Genomic DNA, 14204 nt, shown 5'->3' on the forward strand with positions numbered 1-14204 from the left:
GGGGCAGGCCCCTAAATGCCTACAGCTGGGACAGAACTGGACCAGGTGCTTCCCTGGCAGCCCTGAGCAGCCATGGGGTGGCAAGAGGCACTGGGGGGTAGGAGGAGTCCCCAAGGTGCTTGGACAGAGGAGTTAGGTTCATCTGCCGTTTGGTCTCAGGCCTGCCACTCATCTGCTAAATCACTTTGGGCTCACCCTGCCCCCTCAGGTTTTTTTGGTTTTGGTTTTGTTCTTTGCTGAGGAAATGAAGATAAGCTCGCCAGCCATGCCTACCTTGGGGTGTTATGAGGACCAGATCCCTGGCAGATGTTACATATGTGTGGGGTGTGGGAGAGAGTTCATGTTACTATCGTCATGTTACAGATCGAAGAAGCTGACGCCCAGAGACATGACATGAGTTCTCCGACATCAGAGAGCCAGTGAGTAGCAGAGCTGGGGCTCAGATCTGAGGCTTCTGGAACCCAAGAACTCACTCCCTTTCCACCATGCCACCACTGTATAAACATATGGTAAAAGCAGGGAGAAGGGGATTCACAGTTGGTGAGCACCTCCCCTCTGCCAGCTGCTTTATGTGCAGCATATCATTCACTCTCCATACAACAGTCTTGAGGTTATAGGTTAGTTTTCTTATGCCTATTTTACAGATGAGATTTCCCGTGATTTCTCCATTTAGGTAACAGTGATTCAAGAGTGAGGATTAGAATCTGAGATTGTCTGATTGCAAAGCCTGTGCTCTCTCCCAGTTTCTTTTTACAATAGTCTCCAGATATTGGCATGCTCCCCTAAAATCCATATGCATTTAGACAAGGTTCAAATCAATTAGTTCACACTTTGCTGCTGAGGCTCCTTTGTGCCAAAGGTGATCAAGGTGCTTCCAGTTTTATGCATTCAAACCCAAGGAGGCCTCTTTCCCGTACTTCTTGCATGACAGCCCAGAATTGAGAACCACGGTGCATATGGTGTTTGCAAAATGCCAGTTGTGTATGGGTGTTTAAACTTTAGTTTTGCTGCTTTTAATTTATTTATGCAAGCAAGCCGCCTTTCATGAATTTTAATCTGCACTGCCTTAAAGAAGTGCTTTCCAAATGGGACAGCATTTGTGATCACCACTAAGCCATTCTAACTGCTTGCAGGCCTGGGGAGACAGGCAGGGGAGAATATTAGCAAGCTCTGAGCAGTCCCTGTGTCATCCCGGGCATTGTGGCGTAAAATGCGCTTCGTGTCTAGAAGAAAAAAACCCGTGACTCGAGTCTTTGGTTATTTTTAATGCTGAGCGGCAGAACCACGGGGAATATTATGAGTTCCCAGATTTCTGACAGGAGGGACTCGCAGCGAAGTGCTTTCTTCAGGAGAGAGAGAGAGGGAGAGAGAGAGAGAGAGAGAGAGAGACTGCTACAAGTCTTTATTCATTTATTTATCATGCTTCAGTTCCCTAAAAAAGAAAACACTTCTCCTGTGCAGGGGAAATTGCTTCAATGGATAGATTGCATTTAAATAATTTAAGTATAAAATTACTCGAACAGGCCGACTGATATTTCGAAAACGAAACAGTCACAATCACTTAAGTGCACTGGCGAAGTTCGTGATTCGGTGTGTAGATGAGGTGTGAGCAGAGGCTTCTGTCTGGCTGGGCTAGGAGCTCTGTCCTGCCTGTTGGCTGCCCTGGGGGAAGGGGGCTTCTGATCAGGTCCTGCAAGGAGAGGACCAGCAAGGAGACGGTGGGTCTTGCAGATGCCCATGCACTTGAAAGATGGGGGAACTGCTTGCAACTTTCGCCCACCTTTCTGGGTTTTAGTTTTCATGGGAGCAGTGAGGAGAAACAGAGGAGGCACTGGATTGGTGTCCAAGAGACTCTTATCTTGTCTGCCTGAGCCCACTGCTCAACCTCCATGGTCTCCGATTCCTAGTCTGGCCATAGGAAGATAATGCCAAGCTCACCGGGCTGTCCAGGGCAAAATTGGCTTCCAGAGAGGACCCAGCATGGTGCCTGGCACTTATTGGTCCATCGCGTCATGTCTACAGCACATGCTGGGAGACCATTCCTGCTGAGGTGCCATCTGGGCCTAGAAAGAGCCTCTGCATTCTCAGAAGTCTTCATCTGTGCCAACGATCTAGGCTCTCTATGCCTGTGCAAAATTAGACCGAGGTTCTCCCTTTGCTTCCACAGAGAGCATTCCTTTAGATGGCTTTTATGGTCCACTAAGACCCTGAAAAGCCTGGCACGGAAACATCTGTGCGGTCAAAGGCATTTGCAAAAAGCAATGCGCGATTGGCCCTTTTGGAGATTCACCATGCACTCTGGCTCTGAGAAGTCCTGCTGACAAGAAGCCTTTTTACTTTAAAATTAACTCCACATTTATTAGTCTTATTTGGCAGTGAGAGCCTTCCCACCCCACCATCCATGCCAAGTGCCCTATTAGTATCCTTTGGAATAGGACTTACTGAAATATACTGAGAGAAACTGCCCTAGGATGCTGCTTCCTCCTCCCATCCAGCTCTACTGCCTCCAGTCTCATTTTTTGTTGGACCAGGTTTAGAGGTGTCTAGAGGCCTCTTCTGTTTACTATTAACTAATTAATTAAGCAAATGCACAAAGTGCTGAGTTTAGGGTCAATAAAGAATCATCAGTATCATATCACGTAGAATCAAGACCGAATAGACACATAACTGGGAAGGATTGGTCCCTGGGCAGATGGTTAGTGGTGTGTGTGTGAAGTAAGTGAAGGAAGCGCTGGGCAACAGGGACACCTCATGACTGACCTGGGAGCATCAGGTGGGGCACTGGAGGAGACGTCACATCCTGTTGTCTGGCGTCTGCCGTGCCTGGGGGGATTTTGCCTTGGAGGTATTCTAAATTCTAAGGAAGCAGCCTGTACGGGTAGGGGTGGCAGCTTCTCAGCAGCACCAATGTTTACTTTGAAGAGAAAATGTCTGCTTTGTAGGCAAATGTTTTCAGCATGGAAATGATCATTGCAATTGCTGTGGTTGTCACAAATGTTTCATCAGAGCCGATAAAGCAGCTGAGTGTTGGCAAAATCGATGAAAACATCTTGAGAAGTGTTCGCTGCCTACTTAGCCGTCTGTGGCTCATCTGGTGTGAGGGAGGAGGGGGGCAGGCGGTGAGCTGAGGCCACACATGAGACTGGGAGGCAGTGTGGCACGCTGGACTGGCATGCAGGCTCTGCAGTCAGACTGCTTTGTCTGCTCCCCTAAGCTCTGTGACCTTGGGCCGATTACCTGACTTCTCTGTGCCTTCATTTCCTCCTTTGGAAATGAAGTGCTAACTTCATTGTCATTGTGTTGTTATAAATATTTAAGTGAATCAATACATGTTTAGCATTTAATAAATATTAGTTCACATAGTAATTCTTGGAGATTCAAAATTCTTACGTAAACCCATCATCTCATCCAATAGAGAGGCTTTCTCAGCACTGTTTAATCAACAAGTATTCATTGAGCATCTTCAATGTGCCAGATCCTATCCTAGGGGCTGGGGACCCAGTGGTGATTGAACCAGGCCAGGTTACTGTTTTCTCAGAACTCTCTCTGTCCTAGGGTAAACAGACTAATCAGATACATAAATAAGATACCTTGAGAGAACGACAAATGTTATAAAGAATGTAAATCAGAGAAATGAAAAAGATGCAATGGAGTCACAAATTGCCATTTGTACTCAGATGGATACAGAGAAAATATATTTTATTTAAATTTCTAAACTTCTCTGGCATTCTTCATGTGTTACCTGATGGTTAGACTAGAAAATAATTAGGTTTTTTAGTCCACAACCTGTAATTTTGATCTCATGCAAGAAGCTGAAGAGCCCCTAAGATTGGGCTTCTTTACCATTGACTGCACATCAAGATGACATCTAGGTGTATGGAGAAGGGGATGCCTTATCTGTCATCTTATGCTATTCTTAGAGAATGGGCCTCAGATCTTGGAGGCATTCTTGTGCTGTCCTCCAGTCTCTGGAGTAATGATTTCTTCAGTCTGATGGCATTCATCCCACTTATATCTGAGTCTGTGGCAAGTATTTAGCCTTGTTTTCTGTCCCTCGGTTTAATCTGGACCTGGTAGCTTTTCCTGCCAAATGATCTTCATCTCAGCATTTCTTGGCACTGGAGACCCATCTGAGGCTCTGCATCCGCCAAAACACCACTGGCCCTGGCCTCCATTCCGAATCCTCTGCTGGGACTCACCACTCTCATTTTTACAATGGACTGCACAGCAGGTCCATTTGCCTCCAAATCAACTGCATTTTGAGTCCCCCTTTCAGAAACTTCTAAGTCCACACCCCATGGGAACCAAGAGAAACCTAGGAAAGTTGTAAGCCAGTAGTACCTCTTTCTACTAACTTTTCTTTCTACTAACTTTTCTGCACTGTCAGAGTGGCGGGGGAAGGGGTCAGCTGCCAGGAGATGTTCTGTCCTATTTCAGATACAGGGAAAGAGCATGCCCTTCTCATGCCAATCTTGATGTTTCTGAGTCATTTCTCTTAAGTTTCAGTTGTGAAATGAAGGGGAGGAGAAATGAAAGCCTTGTGATCAGCCCTTCCCCTACACCTCCTCTGTCTCTATTCTTTTCTTCAAAATCCCCTATATATTTAAAAAAAAAAAAAGGATAGAATTATCCATCTTCTATGTCATAAACTTCTGCTCTAAGGTTAAAAATGTTATGTAAAGGGCTTACAGATCATTGCCTCCATCTTTACAGCAAAAAAAAGAGAGAGAGAGAATGAAACATGAATGACTTTTCTTAGGCCCATCAGAGCGAGGTAACAGGGTAAACAAACATCCCAAGATCTGGGATGTATCCAGATCTTGTGTATCCAGAGAGATACAGGTGATATCTACTTACTTAGAGCTGAAGTTGCTGAGCCATAAATTCGTGGGAACACGAAAACAGTAAGCGATGTTGATGGATAGTCGGAAGCTGCATGTGGGTCAGCAGGAACATGGAAGAGTCCTGGGGGCTGCAATCTTGGGGAAAGCAACACACATTCATGAGCTTTCCCTCAGGAAAAGTGAAAGACCCAACAAGAATTCCCTAGTGGCTCTGGCAGGAAAAAAGGAAAAATAATTATTGTGAAATATTCCCAAACCATTCTCCACAACAAAGGCTTATTTACTTTCCAGGAGGGAAAAAATTACCAGAGCCTTATCCTATCTGGGAGTAGGGCAAGTTGCCAATTCCAGCTCCCTCTAGTTTTCTTGTCCCATGTAAAGGTAGAGGGAGCTATGCTAACATAACTTAGCTATGTTATGTAAGTGTAAGTATATACTTCGCATAAGTATAAATACTTGCGAAGACCATAGCTCAGTCACAAGCCTACTAAAAGACCGAGATGTAATCATTAGACAATTAGACAATGCTATCCCTCCTACCCACCTTGGCACCACACCAGTGGACTATTATGTCAGTGGATTTTAGCTAAAAGAACTGTAAGACTCTCTTTAGGAAGATTATTTGGGGAAGCCCAAAGATGACAGAGGAGACTGTAACAAGGACATGGGGAAAATGTGAAGCCTCTAGCACCTATAGCAAACATTAAACATAGCTTAAATTCTACCCAGATTAACCTAAATCTTCATATTTTTTTTTGTTTTAGTTCCCTACCCATACAGCACGTCTAGCTATCAACAAAAAAACTACAAGCCATGCTAAAAGTCTTGAATGAAGCCAGGGTGGGAGATGGTCATGGGAGACTTTACCTACCAAAGAATAAGATAAGAATAAAGGAGACGTCTCATCAGAAATCATTTAGGTAAAAAGAGAATGGAGTGAAGTATTTAAGTCTTAGAAAAAAAGTATCTACCTAGAACTCTATATTCAGTATAATTACCCTTTGAAAATGATGAAGAAATAAAGATATTGTCTGATAAACAAAAACTGCAAGAATTTGTCACTAACAAATCTTTGTCACAAGAAACATTAAAAGGAGTTTTTTAGGCAGAAGAAAAATTTTCTAAGTCAGAATTTGGATCTACATTACAAAAGGAAGAGTATCAGAGAAGGAATAAATGAAGATAGATAAACAATTTCAATATTTCTTACTTTTAACTGATAAATGCTTAAAGTAATAATAGTAACAATGTATTTGGTGATTACAGCATATGGATAAGGGAGGGAAATGAATGACAATCCATAAGGGAAAGGATGGAAGAATTAGGAATATTCTGCTCATGTATACAAATGAAGTCATATAATGTTATGTGAAGGTGCAATTAGAATAGTTAAAAATGTATATTGGAAACCCGAGGAAAACCACTGCAGTTGTTTTTTAAAAGAAGTATAATTGATATGCTAAGAGAAGAAATAAAAAAGGAAAATGAAATGTGATTCCAATTATATGATATTCTTGAAAAGTTAAAACTACAGGGAAATTTAAAAGATCAGTGATTTCCAGTGGGGAGAGAGGAAGGGTTGAATAGATGACCATTTGTCAAAACCCATAGACCTTTATAGCAAAGGAGTAAATTTTAATTGTATAAATTTAAAAAAAAATTATTTAGGAGGTCAGAGGTTCCCAGAATAGAATGTAGAATGTGGCAAAACAATCTAACTTTTTAATATGTGTATGAAACAACTTCATTGAAGGGATTAGGGCAGAAACGTAATGACATCTGTAACGTTGGAAATGAGTAGAGTCTGGAAGACCAAAGTTAACAGAAACTGAACATAAGCACTGCTTTCTAGTTGATAAAGTTGTTTCCCATGCTGGTATGTGTTAACAGTTTTTTTTTTTTTTAATTTTTATTTATTTATGATAGTCACACAGAGAGAGAGAGAGAGGCAGAGACACAGGCAGAGGGAGAAGGAGGCTCCATGCACCGGGAGCCCGACGTGGGATTCGATCCCAGGTCTCCAGGATCGCGCCCTGGGCCAAAGGCAGGCGCCAAACCGTTGCGCCACCCAGGGATCCCTGTGTTAACAGTTTTGATACTACTATCTATATATCTGGAATTAAGCAACTAAATGAATAGTGGATAATGAGAATCAGATTTCATACTGCTGGAGTGGGAGGTTAGAGATAAGAAAAGGGAAGAGACAAGAATGATCCATGTGGTGATTGAATAAAGTTGGAGACATCAGTATGAATTCATGTTTAAGCTTCATATGGATATAGATGGTTACATATGGAAATAGGTTATTATACACACATATAATTCCTTGCCATGTCAGCCATGGGGTCTAGAAGCAATGACAATCCAGCAGTGAGCATTCCTAGTATCCAGATTTTGATTTCTAGTACCATTCTCCAATAAAAGGAGAAATGGCTGATTCTAGAAGTGGGTCTGAAAATACACAAGGTGAACATGGAACTTCTTGTATTGCCAGAAACTAAGAAATTGCTTAAAAAAAAAAAAGATTAAAACCACACACACACACAATGATAGAGATTATGTCAAAGGGTCACAGGAGCCAACTGAAAGAGATCCCAGTGTTCAAAACTGGAGTACCTTGAGCAAAAAGTAAATAAAATAGTGTTGGATTATAACCCAAAGCATAAAATAAATATTTGTGAGTCCATACTAATATGAATAAACGAATACACTGCTGAGCTGAGAGAATGGGAAGCCAAACCTTTTCGGGGATGAGAATAAAAACAGGTATAAGTGGTTCCTCAGAAAGAGGGAACATCATGAAAAAAATATAAGAAAATTTGACGTATCTGGACGATTTTGTGTGTGAGTAAAAAGGAGAGAGGAAGGAGGTGAAGCTGTATGGGCAAGAGATGGCCTTGAATGCTATTTTAGGAAGACTGGGTGTAAATCCTCTCTAGTGGTGATGCAGTGAAAGTTCCCGAACAGGGAAATCACATAGTTGGATTTCTTCTTTTTGATGATCATGTCGAGGTGCTGAATATTTAACAGCAGACAAGGCTGTTATGTCTAAGGACTCACCTTTCAAGGCCCACAAATAAAGTCTACCTTGGCCAAGGCGTTTTTGTTTTTGTTTTTCTTTCCTTTACTGATATTTGCTTGCTGGCTAGAATTCCTGGTGTTGTGGAATTCTGGGAAAGTCACCTGACCTGACAATTTACCCATAATACCCGAAATAATGTTTGTTTTGCTTTTTTTCTGTGTCAAAATGTATAAGACAGAGACTCCTATTCATTAAGAGATAATCACAGAGTAAGTTCTTACAAGCCATTCAAATGAGGTAAAAAATAAACAATTTAATCAGACTATTGTCCTCACAGCAAGCCAAGATTAATTCTTCACCTTTGAGGAGAAGGGGAGGGGAAAGGAACATTTTTTATGAGAAGGAAGAGTAAGGAAGGAAAAAAGAGATAACTTTTAAGCATGAGGAATGAAGGGCAAAATATTAAACTTGTTTTCTAGAAGTTTCCTCATTTGAAGAACTTCCTTCAGCTAAAAACAATAATGCCAACTTCCTGAGGATTTTTTAAAAATATTTTATTTATTTATTCATGATAGAGAGAGAGGCAGAGACACAGGCAAAGGGAGAAGCAGGCTCCATGCCAGGAGCCCAACGCGGGACTCGATCCCAGGACTCCAGGATCACGCCCTAGGCCAAAGGCAGGCGCTAAACCACTGAGCCACCCAGGCATTCCCCCTGAGGATTTTTTTTAATAAGGATTAAATGAGATAATAAATATAAAGAGCTTTATTATGGTCATTGTTGTTCTTATTGCTATTATTACTGTGTATTTCTATGTAACTTAACCCTGGCTTCCTATTATGCTTGTCTCTATTTTCCTTCTACCTCATATCCACACATCCTCCTTTTGTTATACTGCAGTATTTCTAAAAGTTGTTTAAAATCAGAATTGGAGCAATGTCCTTTATAAGTAAATGTTATAAATTGTAAACAAAGCAAGAATACTATTTGCCAGCCCTGTGTTAAACCCTCTTGTGGAATCCTGGAACAGAGAAATTTATACTTAGGTACTATCTGGCTTAAGTGAAATGGTATTTGTGTTGAATGGAGTCAGAGAGACCCCTCTCCTACACTTTGCTGTAGCTCATCTTTGGGCAAGAACTCAGCTGAGGACTAGGAGCAGAACTAGCATCATGCAGTGCAAGGCCCCTGCCTAATGCCCTCATGCAAGGCAGAGAGGAAAAGAGTATCCAGCCAAGGGCCCTGCTTTCAAGCAATGCTCGGCCAAGGGCTGCTGCTAGGAAGAATTTGGGAAGAAATAAAAAGAAAAGAGAAGTGAAGTTGAAAGAATGACATGTGGAAAATGATCATAACAACAATAGGCCTAAGAAGTGACTTCATGACTCCCCTGTGCAGGCGAGACACTTAGCTCTTGGTGCCCGTCTTCCATCTGTGAAATGGTGATTGTGATTAAGGGAAGACCCGTATTATATCTTGTAGGGCTTCTTTTACATTTTGTTGTTGTTGTTGCCTTGGTCTCTTTTGGTAATCTGCTGACCTGTCTATTGACCCTATCTTTGTTTGGATTCTTCCAGAAGCCAATCTCAAATACAAATAATTTATTTGAGAGGTGAAGGAAATACCCACTGAGAAGTGGGAAAGGAAAAGCAGCCAATTAGGTGGACGACTGGCCCTTAGTCCTCCAGGCTATTCTGGGTCGAGGGATGCAAGACCACTTCTGAGCATTCTCCCACCTGAAGGGAGAGGGAGCTGGGGTAATTATACACCTGCTCCCAGGGTGTCAATGCCCTGGCACTTCCAGCCTGCCACACGTGGGCAGCAGGCAATGCTCCTCTGCATCATTGGTGGAATGGAGAGATCTCGAGTACAGGGATACAGATGCTGGCAGTTGGAAGCCAGCCCCAGCACACAGAAAGGTACAGGGGATATGCAGAGGGGCACTTTCCAACATCTGCTACAGACCCCCTTCTCAGAATAATGTTTTGAAATGCATAAAATAAAATTCATAGGATTACAAAGAAAACCAATTATATTGAAATTCAGTTCTATCCACAGACCCCTCGGGGGACCCCAGGTTAAGAAGCCCTGCTAGGGTTTCTTTTCAATGTGAAATTATATGGTTTTATGACCTAAGAGCATGGATTGTGTTACTCTGCCAGGAGGTGGTTGAGTAAAGCTCTGCGCAGTCTGTGTAGAAACCATTTCAGAAGAAAAATGCGCTCACCCAACCTGACAATCCCCCGCAGCTCAGGGACTCTGAACGCTGCTGCCGGCCTCTCTCGCTCCCTTTTTATATTTTACAGTGTTTGTTTTGCATTGTTTATGTTTTTGCATTCTTCATGTGTCCTTTGTTGGCCTCTGAAGCACTGCGGGGCCGCAGTTCGCCCGCACTGCCCTGGCAGCCGCTCTGTCCTCTTCCGCTGTCCCTGGGAAGCTCCGTCCCTAAAGCCATGCCACGGAAGCACCAGGGCCCTGCAGCCCTCCTGCCATGTAGCCACGGTGGGCCAGGGCCCGTCCTGTGGCCTGGCGGTGCCAACAGGTGGCTGCATGCCGGGTGTCGGAGCAGCTGCCCCCCTGGGAGCTGCGCGCCACTGAGACACCATCCACCTCCTAATGTGCCTCCGTGGCTCTGTTACTCACAGCTAAATTACAGTATTATGACTTCATTGTTGAATCCCAATTCTCCTAATTATAGCCTAGAGATCTATTATTTGATTTGGTAACACCAAGTGCTTCTTTTCTAAATCATGTAATCTCTTGTAGCTTATTAATGTCAGGTTTGCGCACACGCGGGGACTTGGTTGTTTGCCAGGCAGAATCAAATTTTCAAATTTTCGCTGTGTTATGTTACAGGGCTTTGCTTGTTACAATCTAATTATATTGGCACTGAAATACCGAAAACCAATTTATATTAGAAAGCTCTTTAACTCTTTCTTTGGAGGGAATTTACATGCGTAAGTGTGTGCCACACCATTGGTCTTTTTGTTTCTCCACTGGAAACCTCCTTCGGGGAAGGAGGTAAAAGTCACAGTCCCTCTTTATTAAAAGGTCTGCTGATCGCGGACCAGAACTGTGAGTGGGGCCAGACTCTGGGTGGAGCTCGGGGAAGGGAGGAAGCACCTCTTCCATCTCCCTGTGGTCTACTCCAGGCCTCCCAGATGGGGGCGCCCCTCGTCTCAAACACCCAGAAACCCGTCTGTTGGTGCATATCACCTGGTGGCAGTACCATCCCCAGCCTTGGACCAGTTTACCTCCTCCATGTCCCCTTCTCTCCTTCAGATATATCACCCATGCTCCATCTGCTACTAGGGCCCCAGTGGATTCTCTGTCCTGAAGGCATTGCCCTTTGCAGACCAGGGGCGGGGCTTGCAGCCTAAGGAAATTGTTCTGGCAAAGGGGCCTCCCTCTGTCTCCTCAAGGGGTGCTGTCGGGTTATTTGTCTTGTCACTCTGTCCATCTCCCCAGGGATGACCGCAGCTTTCTGGCCCCAGGCACGCTGTTCCTCGTCAGACTGTTAACACCAGGCAATATCCAAATATATCTAAGTCATCCAGTATCCCACCTTTGAAAAGGAGCCCCAACCTCCTCCTAGTTTTTTTTTTTTTAAGACCTTATTTTTTTTAGAGCGGTTTTAGGTTCACAGAAACCTTGAGATGAAGGTACAGTCCCACCCCCACACGTGTGTGACTTCCCCCATTATCAGCACCCCCTTCCCTGCGGAGTGCTGCCTATGTGGCCTGGCTCTAATCTCACTCCCCTGTCATTCAGAGCTGTGCTATTGCTCACTCATCAACTCCAGCAACACCGTTTGGTTTGGTTTGGTTTGGTTTGGTTTGGTTGGTTTGGTTTCTTCCCAATTGCTCTTTTCTACTCTATGGCATTGGTACGCATTCTTTCCTCTGTCTGCAAATACCCGTGGCATTTATGGCTTCTACTCATTCTTCACACCTCAGATAAAATGTCACTTCCTTAGAAAGAACCTTCTTTCCTTCTATTTTACCAGATACCCCCACAAACACTCCATTTCATTTATCCTATCTTGTATGTATTGTTTTCTTCCTTATTATTCCTCCTCCACTCTTGACCAAGACTGTAAGATCCGTGAGGGCAGAGATTTTGTTTTGGTCGGCGGTTTACTTCCTGTGCCAAGCCCAGTGCCTAGCATACAGATGGAGATCAATCAATAGCTGCTGAGGAAAGGCCCCCAGGTCATGTATATTGTCTCATAATGGAGAAGAATCAATATTTTTTGACTCTTTGGACTTGTCTGGCTCTCCTTCATCCTCCCTTGGTCAACCATGTGGACATCCTTCATTCTTCTCGAGGCTAGAGGGTGTGGCCCTGTCCTCCTTTCCTGAACAGGAAAACAAGGAACCATCACAGGTTGGCACAGCTGTGGATTACTGCTCCATCTCAACTTTTCTACTGGAGCCTGGTCCAATGACTCAGATCCTATCTGAACCAAATGGCTTGTCTTCCATGGCACCTTCCCTGGAGGTGGTTCTCCTGTGGTGACTGCATGTGCCACTTGACCAGTGGCTAGTGGCAGCACCGGCCCCATTAGGGGCCATGTCAAGAATCACTCTTATTTATCTATGTGAGGGGTAAAGTGGTGCAAAGTCAAGAACCCCCTCTCATGGCAGTCAGTGAGTCACAGAAGGGTTCAGACGGATGGGAAGTCAATGAGACCACCCCCAAAGCAGGGAGAGAAGTTGGCCAGGCACACACTGCTCCATGGAAGAGGCCCACAGGAAACAATGACAGAGCAATCTCTGCACCCATCATGCCTCTGAATAAGACAATTGTGGAGCTGATATGTGGAGTAATATACCTACTTAATTATAATTGTAACAAATCACTGATCAAATTTATGAAACTAGCTAACTCCTTTTTGCTCCTTCTTCTAGTATGTTCTCCATAAAAGTGAAAGGTAAGGGGCTCCTAACCCACATAGGAGTACAAGGGAAACCCCACCCCCTGGGATGAAGAAAACTGAGGGTCTCTCTTCCCTAATCTATGGTCTCCTAAAACATCCAAGATGCATTAAGAATTGGAAAGGTGTCCTCTATTCAGAAATCCCAGCCTTGAAACACACGTCACAAGACAACCACTATCTCTCATTTAGAGAGCCTGTTTGCTTCTCACTGCCATATCTTTGTCCCCTCTGCCCGGAGTGGTCTCCTGCCCCCACCCCATTTCCGCTTGTGGAAATTTAATCCATTCTTCACAGCCTGATAGAAAAGGCATCTGCTTAAGGGAATAGTCTCAGATCTATGTGGACAGAATCACACTCTGTCCACACTGGCCCCATAGTCAGGTGCTTGTGCTGTTTTTGGATGGGTTGATCATACATCCTAGTTTGCTTGGGACAGTTCTAGTTTATGCCTGTCATGCCAGCATTCATTAATATTAATAAGTAATAATTCACTTTCAAAAATGTCACAATTGAACAATAGACTGTATAGCATGGTGGAAACACCCTCGGGTGACCACCATGAGGTCATACCCTTTCATCCTCTTCCTCGAATGCAGACAGAACCAGTGATTTGCTTCTGGCCAATAGAATGTGGCAAAGGTGACAGGATAGTCACTCCCTTGATTATGTCACTTTTCACAAGACTCTGTCTTCATGACAAAAGAGAGTGATTCCCCTCCAGGCCTTGAAGAAATGAGGGGCTGTGATGTGAACCACCTGTGGGAAGGGTCTCAGGAACTGCAAGCAGGACCCCTAGGCAGCCTTGAGATGCCAAAGGCCCTGGTCTTCTGGATGGAAGCAACTGATTTCTGACCCCTCGATTATGGCCCCTGTAATCCCAAGCAGGGGACCCAGGTGAGCGGTGACTAGACTCCTGACCCATGGACCCTGTGAGGTAAGGAATGAGTGCTGGTGGAAGCCACTCAGTTTGTGGTCATTTGTTTGCAACAGTCAGATCCATGTGGCTGCCCTGTTGTACCCTAACCAAGAGCGCAGACGGCCTTCTCTCCCTGACAGGCTGGTATTTCCTTGAAGTCTGGGAGCACACCATAGTCGTATGTGCAGAGCAGGAACTTCCCACCCTGTAGGTACCACACCACATAGTGTGGCAGAGTACTTAGAGGAGCATGGTTTCTGGGGTCCTGGTTCCAAATTTGAACCCCAGCCCTGCCACTTAGGAGCTCTGTGGTTTTAAATAAATTATTACCTTCCAGGGCCTCAGTGTTCTCATCAATAACTTGGGTTACAACATAGGCTTCCCTCTGTAAGGTAATATCATAGTGAGGGTAAATCAACTCACCATGCAAGTGTTTTATGACCCATGGCACATAGTGCTGTGTCAGCTTACTGTCACATTCTTTGT

The sequence above is a fragment of the Vulpes vulpes genome, chromosome 11 (genome assembly GCF_048418805.1).
Source record: "Vulpes vulpes isolate BD-2025 chromosome 11, VulVul3, whole genome shotgun sequence".
NCBI lineage: Eukaryota > Metazoa > Chordata > Mammalia > Carnivora > Canidae > Vulpes > Vulpes vulpes.